Source organism: Cucurbita pepo, chromosome 10 (assembly GCF_057944985.1).
Source record: "Cucurbita pepo subsp. pepo isolate OVF chromosome 10, ASM5794498v1, whole genome shotgun sequence".
Taxonomy (NCBI): Eukaryota; Viridiplantae; Streptophyta; class Magnoliopsida; order Cucurbitales; family Cucurbitaceae; genus Cucurbita; species Cucurbita pepo.
In genome coordinates this window covers 9,956,518-9,978,037 of record NC_141807.1, presented here as the reverse complement: position 1 = coordinate 9,978,037, position 21,520 = coordinate 9,956,518, and the positions used below count along the sequence as shown (strand labels likewise).

At 35.4% G+C, this 21,520-nt stretch overlaps 1 non-coding gene across 1 annotated transcript; it reads right to left on the bottom strand.

Annotated features, from left to right (window-relative positions):
- Positions 1–20,848: 20,848 nt before the first annotated feature.
- TRNAQ-UUG (transfer RNA glutamine (anticodon UUG)) lies at positions 20,849–20,920 on the bottom strand. Its single transcript has one exon. It is a non-coding gene; the product is annotated as a tRNA-Gln (tRNA).
- Positions 20,921–21,520: the final 600 nt, after the last annotated feature.

Here is a 21,520-nt window from a genome sequence, read left to right as displayed (position 1 = left end):
GAGAAATACGGGAATCGATACCTCGCATCTCCAAAAGAAACTATTCGTTATTACTATTTTATTTCTATTCAATATTTCCTTATTTATGACATAATGAGTAGCGATATTTTTTCATTTTCACTATTATTCATGATGAGACGTTTAGGGTTTTGTAACGTAAAAATTGTGAAGATGTAGCTTAGATGGTAGAGCGCTCGCTTTGCATGCGAGTTGTACAGGGATTGATAACCCCATCTCCAAAAGAAAGTATTTAATTTGTTATTATATTTTTTCATTTTCACAATTATCAATGCCCCGCATCACCAAACCAAACTATTTGTTATTAATATTTTGATATTTTTTATTTTCACTATTATTGATGATGGGATATTCAAGGTTTATGATGTAAAAATCATTGGGATGTAGCTCAGATGGTAGAGTGCTCGCTTTGCATGCGGGAGGTACGGGAATAGATACCTCGCATCTCCAAAAAAGAGAAATATTCGTTATTATTTTATGGTTTGCTTTACATGTAAAAATCATTATTTTTGAAAGTTATCTCTGCCCAAGTATTTGATTATATGGTTTGCTTTGCATGTAAAGCTTTACATGTAAAAATCATTATTTTTGAAGTGAAACACATCTTCTACCCAAGTATTTGATTATTCTCTCTGGAGTGAATTTACATGTAAAAATCATTATTTTGTAAAGTTATTCTCTACCCAAGTATTTGATTATTTTCTCTTGAGTGAATTTTAAGTGAAATATTATTTTCTCTTGAGTGAATTTTAAGTGAAACACATCCTCTACCCAAGTATTTGATTATTTTCTCTTGAGTGAATTTTAAGTGAAACACATCTTCTGCCCAAGTAATTGCAAGATGCAAGCTTCACACTAAAAGGAATCAAAGTCCCAAGTATCAATGTCCTTAAGTGTCAATTTTTATTCTCCATCTCAACATAAATTAAACTGATTTTCGTGAAGATATCTATTTATAAAAGCAAAATATATCATAGTCACAAAAATAAAAAGGAGATATAGATACGAGACATAAATATGATACTAAATAGATATGGTAACTGTGAGGATTAGATTTGATTGAGTTATTTGGATTAGATTTGATCTAGTTATTTGAATTAGATTTGATTTAGTCATTCTTCAATTGGATGAGAGATTTCTTCCAGTTCTTCTGATCTTTCGAGTTTTCTTTTTCTGTTCCTAACATTTTGGTATCAAACCCATGCCTTAAACTAGTTAAAACTAGAAGCAGCAATCTTCTACGTGTGTCATAATAAAAGTATGTCGATGGAGAGTCCACTTGTGCAGTCTGCTAGAGGAAGGAGTCAAGGTTGTGAAAGCTTTAGAGGCAGAGGAAGGGGACGAGGTAGACAAACCTTCAAGAAGGCCATAGTGGAGTGCTATAATTGTCACAAGCTAGGACATTTTCAATGGAAATGTCAAAGCAATACCAGACGAGGCAGACAAACCTTCAACAAGGCCACAGTGGAGTGTTATAACTGTCACAAGCTAGGACATTTTCAATGGAAATGTCAAAGCAATGAGAAGCAGACAAACTATGCAGAGAGTCAAGAAGAGATGTCACTGATGGCTTACGTGAATATGAATAAGGCCAATTATATAACTCCGAGGTGAGTTTGTTAGTGAAGATGCAATTATATAATCAGGGTTTTATATCAATGGTTCCATTTATATCTATAAATAAAATTTGTGGTGTATTTTTTAGAAATTCAACAATAATCATCGGTTATTTGGTTACCATTCTAAAGAAATTCAACTTTCGACCTTTTGTGAATGCTCAAATCTACTTGCAAAGTACCGTCGATTATGATCCATAATACTCACCGACTCGAAATTGAGGTTTGTTCATGTTTGAAAATGTGACAAACCAAAAGACAAGATGCTAATTAATATTGTTTGTGATTGTTGTTGTGAATTCTTCATCTTTGAATACACATTTTGGTTGGCTTATGAATTTTTCCATCTTTTAATAGTATTATTTTTTAGTTGTGGCCTAATTTCATAATAGGCGATTCAATCACAATATTGTAATATTTTAAGTTACTTTTAAGATTAAAGGTCGATGAATAAAGTAATTACCGCAAGTTCTTTTTATGCATCTTATTTTGATCTAGCACATAAATGCTTCCTAATTATTTTATTTATTTTTTTATGAATTAGGTTATGAAGATCATTTGAATTATAAACTCTTTAATTCAAACAATATTTAATAACTAATCAATTTAATATTTATACTGAAATATACTAACAAGTACTAGTAACACTAGTCTCAATGACTTAAAGAATACAACTATTATCTCGAACTATAAAGAATTTAATTCCAACCTATTATAATGGACAAACGCTTTATTAGAATCTATTGTAAGATTTCACTTCATCAATTTAAGTAGCATTCAACTACAACTATAAATATCAAATTCTTAAGTATTCATGAACAAAATCGCCTAACAATGTCTCTTGGAACTATTTACCAAAGGTGTTGGAATGAGCCGTGTGGAAGGGTTGCCTTTAGATGCTTTAGTACCAATTAAGGATGTCAATATCCTAGTAGTGCAGAATGCAGGAAGGTTCGTTGTTGAAAAGAATAACGAGAATAGTGGACATCGTTTTATCTACAAGCGTGTGGTGAACGGTCTGGTTGGTATGACTAGAGAACGTCGTCCTCGCATAATTTATATTATTGTGATAGAAGTTATAAATAACGATGATATCCCTTGGTCTTTTATTACAAAGGTGCATAACTTTCTTTTTGTGCATGTGATATATCCATCGCCACCTACTCATAAGCTCTCATCTTTTAAAGAAGTTTTCGAGTTCCTTGTCCACAAGTAGCAATACAACTACTAGAATGCTATCTCTACTTATAATAAGCCCTCTCTCTCTCGAAATATATGTGTGTGTGTTTGTGGATGTATTACTCTCTTTTATTAATGAAATATGGCATAGTCATAATGATATTATGAGTATCTTTTCTATCCCTCCCTTCCTTATCGCTATATAAAGAATATGAAGATTATAAGTAAAAGTGTACAAGTAATTTGTTACTTTTGAACTTAAAATGCTTATAATTCAATTTATCTTTGTTATCAACAATAATTATCAAACGGTATATAATTTTGTCCAAGTAAGGTCGCTTCTCATTCCCTGTATGATATCATAACACAAAATCGAGCGGAAGGGTTAACGATAAAATGATAACAAAAACCCATTCGTCGAACTAACTATAAAGGAAGGGTTGGTTGGAAACCATGTCTATACTTCTTTGCTTTAATCACAGATAACTAAAGATATATAAGAACAACAAAATATGGCAAGCCCAGTCAAAACATAAACAATTTCTTGCCATGTTATAGTTAATGAATATGGTATGCACAAAGATCCGACGTCACACTTCATGATCCGTCGTCCATATCGTCCTTTGGTCCAATTCTGTCAAGCAAATGTTGCAGCAAGCAAAGAGTTTTTAATAAGTTCGCTATTGCAAAGAGCTCGGTTTAAGGCACAAATGTCTCTGATGTGAAAGGCGCACCAATTCAACGAGATTTAAGTAACCATGAATAAGACACATGATACAACATGTAAACGAAACGATGTCCATGACTCTTGTTATTTTCTTCCACTACAAACCTTCTAGCCTCCTGCACTTTTTTGTCATTGACATCCTCAATTGAAATTATAATTGAAGTTTACGAATCGAAGAGAAAGTGGATCTGAGATCTACACGATTTCATTTTCAAAAGCTTCACTTGCCTACGGTACTTTATTTAGGATGTACAACAATACGGTCATCTCTCAACCATGTATAGAGAATTCCTTGAACATTTCCTTGGCGGATAACACAAATGAAATCGCTTCCCTGACCGCCCATCTTATGAGTCCATTCTTGTCTTGTTGGTTTGTGTACTATTCTATACCTCTCTCGATTGATAGAAAGACGTTCGGGAGCTGGGAGGGCCTATCGTGAGGGAACTTTCCTTTTCACGGTAGGCAAAGGTAAAGCGGGAGCTGCATATGTCCACGGTGATCAAGGCAGAGCGACTCCGTCTTTAAAAGATGTTGGTTTTATCGAAACTGTTAGATCCGCTTTCGTTAAAGAAAAAATAGGAGCTCTTGGTTTGGCCGATGTCAATTCGTATGGCAATGTGGACTCGACTCAAGATGAGGATTCCGCTTTTCATACTGCTGCTATGAGCCGAAAGAGCTGGTAAGCTATCTCTCTAAACGAAAGGAAAAAGCACGTATGCATTGACCTTGTTACAAGGGGCGGGGGCCAGCCAAAGAAGGTCAGTCGGACTAGGTTAGGACCCTTGATCCGGTTCAGCTAGGTTATTCCATGCGAGAATGTATGCGTATCGGTATCCTCTTTAGAACCGGTTGCTTCTTCTTTTTATTTATACGTTTGGAGAAACCTGCTAAGCCCGCCTTTCTAATCAGGTGTGATTCAATCTTTCAGCTCAAACTTTCCTATCGTTCGACGGAAAAGGTAGGAGTACGACTACCTTTTCCTTGTTCGAGCCAAGGGATCATTTAGTTTCTACCAAAAACTTCGCTATCTATTAGTTGCCGTAATCGAATGTATTTCTCATTTCATGTTAGCTCCTCTAAGAGCTTTCTGGTCTGTAGTAGACGAAACCTTGGACTTCTATTGATCTTATAGCATTACCTGGTGAGCTCGTCGTTGAGAGTTGGCCTTACAGGAGATCGAGCAGCCTTTCTTTCCCTATGTGGTATGCTTTCCCGCTTATCGTGCAACTAGCCAACTAGCCAAAGAGAGAGGGAGAGGGATCATGTCAATCATTTTGTATGTGCATTTTGTCCGTCCTGTACTTGTCTGCTTAGCTTTCTTACCCAACATCTTCGGTTTCCCCTGAACCAAGAGGTCCTGCTTATCCATACCCAACAGTCACACTTTCAGCCGAAAGACTGATTTTTTTCATAAAGTCGGTTCATAGATCTAGAAAGAATGAAGCTGCTTACAGGGATGGTTATGCGATACGTCTTTTCATACTTGCCTTTTATTTAACCCTGCTATCAACCTAGCCATTCTCGCTTGTTGCTTTAAGGGGTCTCCCCACTGTAGATTACTCGGATTGGTTCTCGAGTCCCTGTGCCAAAAAGGATGGGCGAGTTTGGTTTAAGTGTTCATCGATTGGGTGGATCCATATGCTCCGAGGGGGGGGGGGGTTGAGACGAGGTGTAGCGCAGTCTAGTCAGCACATCTATTTTGGGTATGTTGTCCGCTGAAGGTTTTAGAAAAGGGGGTACAAATTTTCTACATAGGTCATCTGTGGTCACAATTCTTTTAGATCACAATTCTTTTAAGGAAGATGCTCCCAAATAATCGGTGAACAATAGCCTTTAAAGAAGTTTCAGAGAGCAAAAAGAGGCAGAATAGAGAATAGGAGTGAGTCGTGCAAGAAAGAAGGAACTAGTAGGTTTAATTTGGGTTCGTTTGAACTAAAAAACGAACAAAAAGTTTTCAAACGAACCCAAATTTAAGACTCATTAGCCCAAAGTCCATATGTGGTAAAAAAAAAACCTTCCGTGGCCCAACCCTTATTTGCAGTCCGCATCCAACCATTTCTTTTTCAACCTACACGTATGCTCCAGGCCAAACTCACGTAACTAGTCAGAAGATGTGGCCCACAACTGAACGGAAGACAAGTGTCACAATCGCACTCTTGCAGTAGTGAGACAATGATTATGTGACATTTGTTCTAATCCAATGAACAAGTCAACCATGCAAAATTTAGACTAAACGAACAATAGCAGTGTATGCTCGAATCACGTTTAGAAGAAATATTTTAGAAAACTTGAGCGAGGAAATACGTTAAAAACAATTTCAAATAAAGCAATGTTATAAGCTAAAAGTGAAGAAACAACAACTGGTCACGTTCTTCTATAGTACATTTTGGGACATTTTAGTCCTGATGGGTGTAGATATGATTTTGAGGACTAATTATACACCCCGTATTGGCACAACAATAATAGTAAAGACCTATCTAAGATGAAACCAAGTAAAACATGTTTGGAATGAGCATGCCACCATGAACCACAAATCGTTTACAAGAATAGCTGAGACATCTAACATGCAGCCACAGGCAACATGCCTCGGCCAATCATGACCGCAACATCTGCCCTTACACAATTTGTCAATATCTCTCTCAACCGGCTCTTCATAAACTCAACGTTGTAGAATGAGGCTTACTTTAGGTCTCGCGATGCGCTTCTAGATGATCTTAGTATTAAGGAGTCTTTTCCAACCTACTAGGAGCTATTGAAAATCACTTATCGGTTTGTTAACTCTTCAAGTCTTCTCTGTTGGTGTCTTTCCTACTTTCTTCGCTTGAAACAATTTCTTCTTTGCATGACGTCATACCACCTGCTGTTACTTGATGTTTTCTTGGTCAGAATAATAACGTTTCAAGTCACTGACAGATGAAGAGAAGGGTCGACCACGATAATTTCAAAGCAGTCTTTGGTTCTTGTTGCTTTGAACTCAAAGTTGCTTTGAAATTATCGTGGTCGACCCTTCTCTTCATCCGTCTGGATGGTATTTTTGGGTGAACATGTGTTGCTTTAGTAGGTTTATTTTGTCTCCCTTCTTCAGTCGTGGTGTTGACTTGGTGTCTTTGCCAAGCATTTGAGTGATTAGTGACAAGAGCCTTTAGAGGTCAAATAAACCCGAACATGCCATTTTTCTATTTGTAGAATTCAACTAGCTCAGGCTCAGCCGCATGACATCTATTTGTGGTAGGCGACATAAAACTAATCTTGTGATTTATCTCTCTTGGTGGGGTTAAAACCCAATATCTGACCTTCTTGTTTTGGGTCGTGGTGTTCATGTAGTGGCAATAAATTTTTTGTTGAGGTTGGCACACTTAAGCTCCCCCTTTTCAAATACAACAATGGCAGCAAGTTTAGATTCATCATGGCTAAGATTCTTTCTCAACTGTACTATCGTCATCATTTTCACCCCGCTTGGTTGATGGATGTTTGTCTGAATGATCCTTGGGTTAGATTCCATTACTACTAGGCATTTTGCTAGCGGCATGTAAATGACTTTGTGTTCCAGGAGGATGTCAATCCCTAATTATTTGGGCTCTAGAATGTTGGATATGAAGGCTGACTATTTATAGTAAAAATCTGATAGAGATATATATACTAAATAATTATATATAGTAGGCGGTTACATATAGTGAAGCTATATTTAATAAACTAAAATCATATGTATACCCATTAATCAGTGCTTCCTAAATGTACATTTCTCATTCTCTATATCCTCTCTTTGCATACCTAAAGTCATTAATACAAAACCATTAGTCAATATTTCTTCTTACATTTTCTCTATCATGTTCTTTGTGTTCATTTAGATCAAGTGTGTGCGTTGTTTTGTGATTCTAATAACTGGTATCAGAGCGAGGAGAGATTCACCATGAACTGTGAAGATAGAAAGTTCAAAGACTGGAATTGAAAAGTTTGATGAATTCGATATCAGTTTCTAGAAGATGCAGATTGAAGATTATCTATACAAGAAAGATATTCACGAACCCATTTTGGGGGTGAAGCTGGATACCATGACCACGGAGGAGTGGAAGCTCAAGGATTGTCACGCCGTAGGGTTAATCTGGTTGACGCTGCCATGGAACCAAAGAAAGTGCGATTGGAAAGGGTAATACTGACGTTTAGAGACCATCTCTAGTTTCTTCATTTCTAGTACCAAAATTTCATGGATTAGAGGTCTCGCACTGTGCAATGACAACTCTCTGTTTTCCTAAGGCTAGTCAGATATCTCATGACCACTCTTTTCTTCCTCACCATATCTAGACACTATAACGTTGATCCAGTATTGTCTTATATAGTTAACGTTCACTCTTTAATGTCCAAGGACATTTTATAACTACCACAAAAATCAAAACATACAATAAATTCATACCAGTTTTACAACATATCATATACTACAAAATAGGGTTAGACTGCTTACTTGGTCGCGGAGAGACGTGTCATCGAGTTGAGTCGTAGAGATATACAACTCTTTATCCTAAGAAAAAATCTATATAATTTTAAATCTAGCTGCTCTGATGCCAACCTATCAAAACCCAAATTTTAAGGGTTCAAAACTCAAATAGAAACTAAAATTGAGAGGGAAAACAAATAAAAATAAAAGTAAATTAATATAAAATAAGAAAATGTTGTAAAATTAAAATGAGATTGAGAAAACAACACAACATTAAATATAAAATTAAATTAAATTATAAGACCGTGTTGTTCAAATTTATCCAAACAGAAAAAAAAAAGTTTTTGGGATACAATTAGAAAAAAAAAAGTACAAAAAAACTCGAAGACAAAGACAACCTAACGCTACATAACAACCCCATCTGTGGGTGCACAACCTTTGAAGGCTCCCTTATCTCAACGGTAAGTTCTATTACGAACCCATCCAAAATAATCTCACTTGTGACCGCATCTCCTGACTTTAAACTGCTAGTCTAAACATGGTTTCTTCAGGAAAGCTTTAGAGATAAATCTATCTTTACAAAAATATTTTTCTCTTAATTTATAATTAGTCATAAAAAGAAATAATTAGGTACAAATTTGGTCTAGAATTCAAAACTTTCAAATCTTACTATTCCAGATTCAAATCCAGAATCTTGAACTCCTAGTACCTTAAATAAAGTTGGTCTCCTCTAATAAAACTGGAATTTCTCTTAAGATCATTAAATTCTTATAGACTCCAAGCTCAATAACATTAATACAATTATGCTTTATCTTGAACACGCCAAACATGAAACTAAAGTGCGTTCAATTTAACTCCATTTTATTGCCATCTTGAATGATGTGTAGGGTATATTCTTGATTTACCTTAAAGTTCTTGTGACATGACAGTTCATATTAGTTAAGTTTTTTTTTGCAAAATCACAAGTTAAAAGACAACAATGATGAACCTAGGTCTATTAGTCAATTCAAAGACAATTTCTTTCTCCATCTTATCGATAATAATAGTTCAACTAAATCCATATTATGCAAAGAAACAAGTTTACGACTCATAAAAATAACTACCTAAATTATGTCCTAAAAATTTGAAAACATAAGTTGTAGTTGATAATTACACAAAAATTTCCCTGAATCCATGAATTCGCGTCCAATTAGTCAATCCTAAAGATTGTAACTAGCATATAGTAATTGAAGCTCCACATGAAGTAATTTAAAGTTCCTCTTACCTAACTAAAGTTTATCTCATCTTTAATGAAGCATGAATTGCACTGAAGTTCATGAAATGCTTATAGACTCCAACTCTGAGTACTATTAATGCAATTATGTTTCATATGAGTTTGTCATAAATGAAACTAAGGTGCACTCAATACAACTTTATTTTCTTGTCATACGAGGCAAAATAGAAAAATTAAATCAAACAAACTGATGAACTGAACCGAATCAATCCAACCAAAATTGATTAGTTTGTTTCTTTTGTTGGGTTGTTGGTTTATTTGATACCCTTGTATATTATCACAATTCAACTTTGGGTGTTGAAGAAAAGGCATTTGGTTTTGTGGTATAATTCTCACTTGGGGTGTAAGAGGTTTTGAGTTCAATTCTTGAAATGCCCCTATGTCTAAGTCTTTTCTTATCTAAGGACTTCATATTCGAAATCAACGTTTATTAATATTTTATTTCTATTACATCTTTCCTTATTTATGAAATAACGGGAGGTTTAGGATTTTTTAATGTAAGAATCGTGGGGATGTATCTCAGATGGTAGAGTGCTCGCTTCCGATGTGGAAAGTACGGAGATCGATACCTTGCATCTCCAAATGAATCGATCACTAAAGTTATGAAATAATGAGCGGAGATATTTTTTCATTATCTCTAAATATATTATTCCATCTTTCCTTATTTATGAAATAATGAGCGTAGATATTTTTCATTTTTACAATTATTGATGACGGGAGGTTTAGGGTTTTCTAATATAGTCGTGGGATGTAGTTCAGATAGTAGAGCGCTCACTTCTGATGTGGAAAGTACGGGGTTGATACCTTGCATCTCCAAATGAATCGATCACTAAATATATTATTTCTTTTCAATTTTTTCTTATTTACGACATAATGAGCATGGATAGTTTTTCAAATCACTATTATTGATGACGAGACATTTAGGATTTTGTGACATAAGAATCGTGGGGATGTAGCTCAAATGGTAGACCGCTTGCTTTGCATGCGAGAGTTACGGGGATAGATACCACGCATCTCCAAAATAAAACTATCTATTATTAAATATATTATTGAAAATTATTTCTTTTCAATTTTTCCTTATTCATGACCGGTTGAGTAGCGATATTTCTTCATTTTCACTATTATTGATGATGGAAAATTTAGGGTTTTGTGATGCAAGAATTGTGGGGATGTAGCTTCGCTTAGCATGCGAGAGGTACGAGGATCGATACCTCACATCTCCAAAAGAAACTATTTATTATTAATATTTTATTTCTATTCAATATTTCCTTATTTATGACATAATATGCAGAGATACTTTTTTATTTTCACAATTATTGATAAAGGGACGTTTAGGGTTTTCTGATGTAAGAATCATAGGGATGTAGTTCAAATGGTAAAGCGTTCATTTTCCATGTGGAAAGTACGGGGATCAATACCTTGCATCTCCAATTGAATCGATTACTAAATATATTATTTATTTTCAATTTTTTCTTATTTAGGACATAATGAGGCGGGATAGTTTTTCATTTTCACTATTATGATGATGAGATGTTTAGGACTTTGTGACATAATAATTGTGGGGATATAGCTTAGATGGTAGAGCACTCGGTTTGCATGCGAGAGGTATGGGGATCAATATCTTGCTTTTCTTCATTTTCACTATTATTGATGATGGGAATTTGAGGGTTTTATGATGCAACAATTGTGGGGATGTAGCTTAGATGGTAGAGCTCATTTAGCATGCAAGAGGCAAGGGGATATCCCCATCTCCAAAAGAAATTATTAATATTTTTTCATTTTCACTGGAATTGATGACGGGACATTTAGGGTTTTCTATTTTCACTAGAATTGATGACGGGACATTTAGGGTTTTCTGATATAAGTATTGTGGGAATGTAGCTTAGATGGTAGATTTCTTGCTTAGCATACGCGAGGTACGGGGATCGGATCGATACCCCATATCTCCAAAAGAAACTTTTCGTTATTACTATTTTATTTCTATTCAATTTTTCCTTATTTATGACATAATGAATAGCGTTATTTTTTTATTTTCACTATTATTGATGACGAGATGTTTAGGATATTGTGACTTAAGAATCTTGAGGATATAGCTTAGATGGTAGAGCATTTGCATCAAATGTGAGAAGTACTGGGATCGATACCATGCATCAACAAAGGAAACGATTACTAAATATATTAGTTCTTTTAAATTTTTCCTTATTTACGACATAATGAGCAGGGATAGCTTTTCATTTTCAATATCATTGATGAATGGAAAGTTTATTTTGATGTAAAATCGTGGGAATGTAGCATGCGAGAGATACGGGGATCGATACCTCGCATCTCCAAAAGAAACTATTCGTTATTACTATTTTATTTCTATTCAATATTTCCTTATTTATGACATAATGAGTAGCGATATTTTTTCATTTTCACTATTATTCATGATGAGACGTTTATGGTTTTGTGACGTAAAATTTGTGGAGATGTAGCTTAGATGGTAGAACGCTCGCTTTGCATGCGAGTTGTACGGGGATTGATAACCCGCATCTCCAAAAGAAAGTATTTAATTTGTTATTATATTTTTTCATTTTCACAATTATCGATGCCCCGCATCACCAAACCAAACTATTTGTTATTAATATTTTGATATTTTTTATTTTCACTATTATTGATGATGGAAAATTTAGGGTTTGTTGATGTAAAAATCATGGGGATGTAGCTCAGATGGTAGAACGCTCGCTTTGCATGCGAGTTGTACGGGGATTGATAACCCGCATCTCCAAAAGAAAGTATTTAATTTGTTATTATATTTTTTCATTTTCATAATTATTGATGCCCCACATCACCAAACCAAACTATTTGTTAATAATATTTTGATATTTTTTTTATTTTCACTATTATTGATGATGGGACATTTAGGGTTTATGATGTAAAAATCATGGGGATGTAGTTCAGATTGTCGAGCGCTCGCTTTGCATGCGAGCGGTACGGGGATCGATACCCCGCACCTCCAAAAAATAAGACTATCTATTATTAAATATATTATTTCTTTTCAATTTTTCCTTATTCATGACATGTTGGGTAGCAATATTTCTTCATTTTCACTATTATTGATGACGGGAAATTTAGGGTTTTGTGATGTAAAGATTGTGGAGATGTAGCTTAGATGTTAGAGTACTTGCTTAGCATGCGAGAGGTATAGGGATCGATACCCCGCATCTCTAAAAGAGAGAAACTATTTTTTTAAGTATGAATTAATTTAACATGTTATGTATAAGGTGGGTACGAGAGAGAAAAAGAAAAGATACTTATATAAGGATTATTATATCATTGAGGACACTGCTACTTATGGAGAGGGAATTTGATGAATTTCTCAAAAGATAAGAGCTTAATAAGAGCTTAAAGGACAATGCAAGAGCTTAAAGGACAATGCATTCCTCAAAAGATAAAGATAAGAGCTTAAAGGACAATGCAAGAGAGCTTATAGGATTCCTCAAAAGATAAGAGCTTAAAGGACAATGCATTCCTCAAAAGATAAGAGCTTATAGGACAATGCATATGACGGAACTTCTTCACAATTGCAATATCTGACCAATGAATATTATTGTCATTTATAGCTTCTATCACAATAATAAAAAATTTGGGGTCAAAGCCTATAAAATTTGGGGTCAAAGCCGATATGGAACTGAAAATTATATCTACCACCTCTGAAATTTTCCATTCCACGGCAAACCTTCCAATAGCTTGCACTTCGGCAAACCTTCCAATAGCTTGCACTTCTTCATCATTGACATGGTCGAATCTTACAACAAAGTCTAATTGAGCCTCCCTCTATTAGGAGATAGCTTCGAATCAAATTCTTTAGTTTGGACAATGGTTGCATTGTTTTAGTCAAACAACCAAGATTAATGTATTACCAATATTGTTTTAGTCAAACAACCAAGATTAATGTATTACCAATAGTATACATTTTGTACGTGTATTTTCTTACATATTAACAATTGTATACAAATAATAATTAAATTTACGAGTAGAAGTTTCGATGGAGTTTTATTAAATAGGTAATCTTAAATTATAAGATTTTTTTTTCTTTTTATATACATTTAGGAGAACAAAACAAAGATTCAAGAAGATGTCATTCATGCCATGTTTTAATTTTTATTCTTTCTTATTTCTCGAAGATTAAAAAAAAAAAAAAAGTTATCCTGTCTCAAATATGGTTCGTTATTTGATTATTTTCTCTTGAGTGAATTTTAAGTGATACACATTCTATACCCAACTAATTGCAAGATGCAAGCTTCACACTAGGGGGAATCAAAGTCCCAAGTATCAACGTCTTAAGTGTCAATTTTTACTCTCCATCTCAACATAAATTAAACTTATTTTCATGAAGATAAATATTTATAAAAGCAAAATATCTCAGAATCACAAAAATAAAAATGAGATATAGATACTAGACATAAATATGATACCAAATAGATATGGTAACATGTCATTCTTAAAAAACTAGAACACCGATGACAATGATACATTAAAAAAGAATTATTTCAAAAAATTTATCAATTTTATATTAGAAATAAATTCATATAAATAAGTTTATATATTTGAATACTTAAAAAAAGCTTAATGTTCGTTTCACTCTAAAAATATATTCAAAAGTCAAGTGTCTGATACGATGGATTATAAATTTGTAATGTATCCATTGTATTAACAAGTGTTCAGTACATGCCCAACACGTGTTAGATTAGTGACACTAAGTTATTCTCATACTTTCTTTACACCCATTTAAAGTAGTTTGAAAACTAGCACGTCAAATATTATAATTGACTAACTACAACTTCAATTTTGTACTTTGAGGAATGTTTTGACCAAAGAGAAATAAAATCCTTAATTTAGTACATGGTAGCAAAGATGGACATGAGAATGAGTTATTCTCCTATGGAAATAGATTTAACCTTAAGTTATATCTCATATACTCTTTTAACGAATTATTTAGTTTTATTTAGTATGTTTTAGAAAGATACCTCCATTAATAGCAAAAAATAAAATAAAATAAATAGAATAGATTAAATTAGTCAAAAATAATGACTAACATAATTGAAAAAAACATAAAGGATGAATTGATTAAATTGGCTAATTGCTAACTTAATTAAAACAAAAAATGTAACAAAGACACCTAGGTAAGATTAGGAACACAAGTACTTAAAAAAAAAAAAAAAAAAAAAAAAAAAAAAAAAAAAAAAAACTGCCAAAAATCAAGATTTGGAACGTGTAGCAGTTTTGATATATAGACATTTCAAGACTTTACTCATGCAATACTCCCATGAAATCTAACACAAGAGCATCATAAAATTTAGAGAAATGATTGAAATTGATGTCATGTTCATATAGGTTGACTTTAATACAAAAGACAAATCGAACTTTCTTAAGGATAAATTGGGGACACCAGCCTAAGCTAATCAGGTAGGTTACCTATATTTGATGTTGACTGTGCCCGTGGTTCTGCAAGTGTCATATATATTGATATGTGTGAAATATTTGTGAATCGATATGCTTATGATATGTTATAATATGTGAATTGTATGATAATACTTACGGTACAATGTGTTCAATGGTATATTTGAGATAGGATACGAGAAGGATGCACTAAACGTAATGTAACGATAGGAGTAAGACATGTTCATGAAACGTTATGGTTTGGTTACGCATCGAAGTGCTATGGGTATGACAGATTGATAAAAACGATATGATCACGATGGATTCATAAGACAATACGATTATGTTATGGGTAGAAAGAGATAGGATTATGATAGATTGATATAACGATAGCGTTACGATACGTTTCTGTAATGATATGACTAAGGTACGTTCAGGTAACGACACAACTATGATATGTCTAAGGACGTTAAGACTATGATAAATTAGGGAAGGATATAACCACGAAGTTTTTACGATATGATATGATTATGATACAACATGTGAAGGACGGATATATATCCAACAAGTTTCAAAGAGGGACGTGAGAATTATTCTCAAGCTTTCTTTACATCGGTCAAAGAGTATTTGATAAGCTTTCAAAATTAAGGGTTTTTTTTTTCTTCTTCCTTCTTTCTCACTTTTCACGTTTAATTTCTTTTTTCAAATAAAAAAAAGTTTAATGTGAAAATGAAGAAGTTAGAAAGGAGAAAGAAATGAATGTAATAAAACTTTTCCATCGGTAGGAATAGAAATGGTGAATGGGTCCTTGACGATAGTCGACCGCTATACTCTGGTTTTGGATGTAAGTGATGATTATCAGCAATATGAGTTGTGTCAATACCACACCGTTATCAAGAGGAAGTAAAGTAGAGTAGAATAGATCAAGCGATCCATTTGTTGAGAGTACTGTAAGAGGCACACAAGTAAGAATGTTGGATATAACTACTCTTTCACATCTGAGGGATGAGTCTCATAGATCCAACTACAATATCAAAGAAACTTGGGGTGGTAGTGATTGCTTGCATTGGTGTCTCCGTTGTATCCCAGACACATGTAACATGATTTTTCTGTTAGGATCGATACCAGTTGTTAGGATCGCACAACAACGCACACGCTCGATCTAGATGAACACAAAGAGAAGGATAGAGAGAAGTTGCAAGGAGAACTCTGGCTAAAAGGATTTTTTATTGATGACTTCAGGCATGTACAACAAGAGAGTACAGAGAATAGAAAAGTACATTCTCAAAGCTATACCGGACCAGATATATATAGGGTATATTTTACTATATATAGCTTTACCAGATTTAGCCATCTACTATATATAGTTATTTACCATATATAGCTTTACCGGATTTAGCTTTACCATATATAGCTTTACTATATATAGCTTTACCAAATATAGCTTTACCGGATATAACCGTTGACCAAGCTATAAATAAGTATCAGGCTCCATAGCCTAACAATTCTCCCACTTGGAGACTGATCTAGTCAACCAAGAATTTCACTCTCAAACGACCATGAGCATCCACTGCACCATACCAATTGAGGTTTTGCACAACCTCAATATTCCAACATCAACACATTTTGTTAACATGTTTGCTGGATTCTTTGCACCCTCTATCTTCTCAAAACACATCACCATCTTCAACTAACCTCCGAGTGAAATGGTATCGCCTTCTGTGTTTTGAATGATAGACCGGGTTCCTCGCCAACAGCATGAGTCTCAGGAGTTTCTTGAGTATCTGCTACAACATCACTATGTGAATCTTTTAGCAACTCAACCTCAACTCCCACTTGCTTCACCTCTAGTTTCTCAGCAAGAGTCTCAGAAGTTTCTTGAGTATCCGCTACAACATCACTCTGTGAATCTTTGAGCAACTCAACCTCAACCTCAACTCCCACTTGCTTCACCTCTGGTTTCTCAGCAAGAGTCCCAGGAGTTTCTTGAGTATCCGCTACAACATCACTCTGTGAATCTTTGAGCAACTCAACCTCAACTCCCACTTGCTTCACCTCTGGTTTCTCAGCAAGAGTCCCAGGAGTTTCTTGAGTATCCGCTACAACATCACTCTGTGAATCTTTGAGCAACTCAACCTCAACTCCCACTTGCTTCACCTCTGGTTTCTCAGCAAGAGTCTTAGGAGTTTCTTGAGTATCCGCTACAACATCACTCTGTGAATCTTTGAGCAACTCAACCTCAACTCCCACTTGCTTCACCTCTAGTGTTTCAGCAAGAGTCTTCCGACCCATGCAACCTCCTCTGGAGTTTCAGCGACGCTTCCAGCCGACGCAACCTCCTCTGGAGGTTCAGCGACGCTTCCGGGCGACGCAACCCCCTCTGGAGCTTCAGCGACGCTTCCGGGCGACGCAACCCCCTCTGGAGCTTCAGCGACGCTTCCGGGCGACGCAACCCCCTCTGGAGCTTCAGCGACGCTTCCGGCTGACGCAACCCCCTCTGGAGCTTCAGCGACGCTTCCGGGCGACGCAACCCCTTCTGGAGCTTCAGCGACGCTTCCGGACGACGCAACCCCTTCTGGAGCTTCAGCGACGCTTCTGATTGACGCAACCCCCCTCTGGAGCTTCAGCGACGCTTCCGGGCGACGCAACCCCCTCTAGAGCTTCAGCGACGCAACCCCCTCTGGAGCTTCAGCGACGCTTCCGGGCGACGCAACCCCCTCTGGAGCTTCAGCGACGCTTCCGGCTGACGCAACCCCCCTCTGGAGCTTCAGCGACGCTTCCGGGCGACGCAACCCCCTCTAGAGCTTCAGCGACGCAACCCCCTCTGGAGCTTCAGCGACGCTTCCGGGCGACGCAACCCCCTCTGGAGCTTCAGCGACGCTTCCGGCTGACGCAACCCCCTCTGGTACTTTTCTTCAATTCTCTAACAGTCTTTGTGAAGCTAACACGTTTATGTTTGCTCATAACGAAGTTCTCACAAGGACTCATAATAATCTCCGCATCAAATACACCTTGTTCATAGCCGACGGTTTTTCGTACATATTCGACAGCGTCTTCAACAGACCTGACGTTGTCTTCTCCTTGATAATGTTGAACACCACGTTTCTGGATAGCATCAACTGGATCAGCCCCAAGGCTTATCGATCCTTGAGCTTCCACTGTTCCGTGGTCATGGTATCCGGCTTCACCCCCAACAGAGGTTCGTGAAGATCTTTCTGGTACAGATAATCTTCAATCTGCATCTTCCAGAAACCGAAATCGGATCCATCGAACTTCTCAATTCCAATCTTTGAACTTTCCATCTTCACAGATCGTGGTGAATTTTGCCTGGCTCTGACTTCCGCCTGGCTCTGATACCAGTTGTTAGGATCGATACCAGTTGTTAGGATCGCACAACAACGCACACGCTCGATCTAGATGAACACAAAGAGAAGGATAGAGAGAAGTTGCAAGGAGAACTCTGGCTAAAAGGATTTTTTATTGATGACTTCAGGCATGTACAACAAGAGAGTACAGAGAATAGAAGAGTACATTCTCAAAGCTATACCGGACCAGATATATATAGGGTATATTTTACTATATATAGCTTTACCAGATTTAGCCATCTACTATATATAGTTATTTACCATATATAGCTTTACCGGATTTAGCTTTATCATATATAGCTTTACTATATATAGCTTTACCAAATATAGCTTTACCGGATATAACCGTTGACCAAGCTATAAATAAGTATCAGGCTCCATAGCCTAACATTTTCTTGCTCAAATATAGCTTCATTTGGCTTAAAAGTTCACTTTTGAGTAAGCTTAGAAGGCTTCTTAATTTGCAGCCTCGGGTGAAGATGATCACTCCGAGGTGAGTTTGTTAGTGAAGATGCAATTATATAATCAGGGTTTTATATCAATGGTTCCATTTATATCTATAAATAAAATTTGTGGTGTATTTTTTAGAAATTCAACAATAATCATCGGTTATTTGGTTACCATTCTAAAGAAATTCAACTTTCGACCTTTTGTGAATGCTCAAATCTACTTGCAAAGTACCGTCGATTATGATCCATAATACTCACCGACTCGAAATTGAGGTTTGTTCATGTTTGAAAATGTGACAAACCAAAAGACAAGATGCTAATTAATATTGTTTGTGATTGTTGTTGTGAATTCTTCATCTTTGAATACACATTTTGGTTGGCTTATGAATTTTTCCATCTTTTAATAGTATTATTTTTTAGTTGGGGCCTAATTTCATAATAGGCGATTCAATCACAATATTGCAATATTTTAAGTTACTTTTAAGATTAAAGGTCGATGAATAAAGTAATTACCGCAAGTTCTTTTTATGCATCTTATTTTGATCTAGCACATAAATGCTTCCTAATTATTTTATTTATTTTTTTATTTATTAGGTTATGAAGATCATTTGAATTATAAACTCTTAATTCAAACCATATTTAATAACTAATCATTTTAATATTTATACTCAAATATACTAACAAGTACTAGTAACACTGGTCTCAATGACTTAAAGAATACAACTATTATCTCGAACTATAAAGAATTTAATTCCAACCTATTCTAATGGACAAATGCTTTATTAGAATCTATGGTAAGATTTCACTTCATCAATTTAAGTTGCATTCAACTACAACTATAAATATCAAATTCTTAAGTATTCATGAATAAAATCGCCTAACAATGTCTCTTGGAACTATTTACCAAAGGTGTTGGAATGAGCCGTGTGGAAGGGTTGCCTTTAGATGCTTTAGTACCAATTAAGGATGTCAATATCCTAGTAGTGCAGAATGCAGGAAGGTTCGTTGTTGAAAAGAATAACGAGAATAGTGGATATCGTTTCATCTACAAGCGTGTGGTGAACGGTCTGGTTGGTATGACTAGAGAACGTCGTCCTCGCATAATTTATATTATTGTGATAGAAGTTATAAATAACGATGATATCCCTTGGTCTTTTATTACAAAGGTGCATAACTTTCTTTTTGTGCATGTGATATATCCATCGCCACCTACTCATAAGCTCTCATCTTTTAAAGAAGTTCTCGAGTTCCTTGTCCACAAGTAGCAATACAACTACTAGAATGCTATCTCTACTTATAATAAGCCCTCTCTCTCTCTCGAAAAATATGTGTGTGTTTGTGGATGTATTACTCTCTTTTATTAATGAAATATGTCATAGTCATAATGATATCATGAGTATCTTTTCTATCCCTCCCTTCCTTATCGCTATATAAAGAATATGAAGATTATAAGTAAAAGTGTACAAGTAATTTGTTACTTTTGAACTTAAAATGCTTATAATTCAATTTATCTTTGTTATCAACAATAATTATCAAACGGTATATAATTTTGTCCAAGTAAGGTCACTTCTCATTTCCTATATGATATCATAACACACCACGAAGAAAAATAACCTCGAGAGCGTGCCAAATTGAAGGAAATAGGTTTCGAAATTAAATTGGGGATAAGAGTCAAAATTCCTATCTACGATCTCTTTTCCTTCAATTAAGGATTCCTCTAGCTTCAGAGGAAGAAGTTGAGTAAATTTGATGAAGGAATCGAGAGCTGAAACGTCGTAGAATAAGCTACCCACGAGATCGAAAATCTAGCGTTTCGAGTGAGCTGCATACCGAGAACGATTTCTGGAAATTAAGGTCCTACACTCAAAGACGTTTCTCCAAACCAATTCCTTTAGCATGAAGATAGGATATGGAAGAGGTTCAATGAAGAAATAGGGCCTTGAAACCCCTAGAATCAATCCACGAGAAGTTATGAAATAAATTCATTTTTTAAACAAGAAGTCATCTCCTAGCTCAAGTTGGTTGGAGCAAGTTCGGAACCTGGAACCTAAAACTCATGCTAGTTATTATGGGTTCAAATGATTACGTTAGAAACATACAAGAAAACTCATGCTAGTTATTATGGGTTCAAATGATTACGTTAGAAACATACAAGATCGAGAACCAACAACAATACCTCAAGCAGAGGTCATGTTCATGAAGCCTTGGAAGGCATGAAGCGGAGCAAGTTCGGAATAACTCAAGAATGTTACACCTTATGCCTCAAGAAAATTTGTGTTTTCGCATCGAATGCTAACACCCTTTTGTTTTAAAATGTATTGTGTTGTCGTTCCTTATTCTGTGTTTTCACATCAAGGTCTCATAAAGGTCCTACCGGGAGTTGAACCCAGGTCGTTGGATTCAAAGTCCAAAGTGCTAACCACTGCACCATAGAACCCCTTATAAAAATTTATTTTGGAATGGTTTTCCTATTTTATGCAGATTCCACAAGAAGAGAGATCGTCAAACTCAAGTTATTGGATTCAAAGTTCTAGAGCTGTTTTATCTAACTCGTTGTGATCTTGAGCACCTTTAGAGTGGTTGCAGAAGTAACCCTCCAGTGTTGATTGAAGCTCTTGTTGAACATGTAATTTTATATATTTCTTATAGTTAATTTATATATTGTTGTATATTACAAACAAATTGAAATAATACTTTACATCCCAGTCTTTCTTTCTTCCGTGCAAAACTTAACATGAAAACTATATTATTTCAATATTCACTCGAGAAACAAGGGGTGAAAACTATATTATTTCAAACCCTCCATTATTGCTTCTACTTTGCGTGAAAATGCTTCCACTAAATCATGTTACTAACTAGGTTGTTTGGTTCAGTTCAATTCTTGGGTCCACTAGATTGAATCAACCTAGCTCAATTAAACTCTTGATAATATAAAAATCATAAGTTTCTTAAATTACGTTAACTTAAAAGTTTAACCCCTAATTTTTTTTAGAATGTTTAGCTTCATGTCTAGTTGATCTCTAAATGCTTAGAAGTA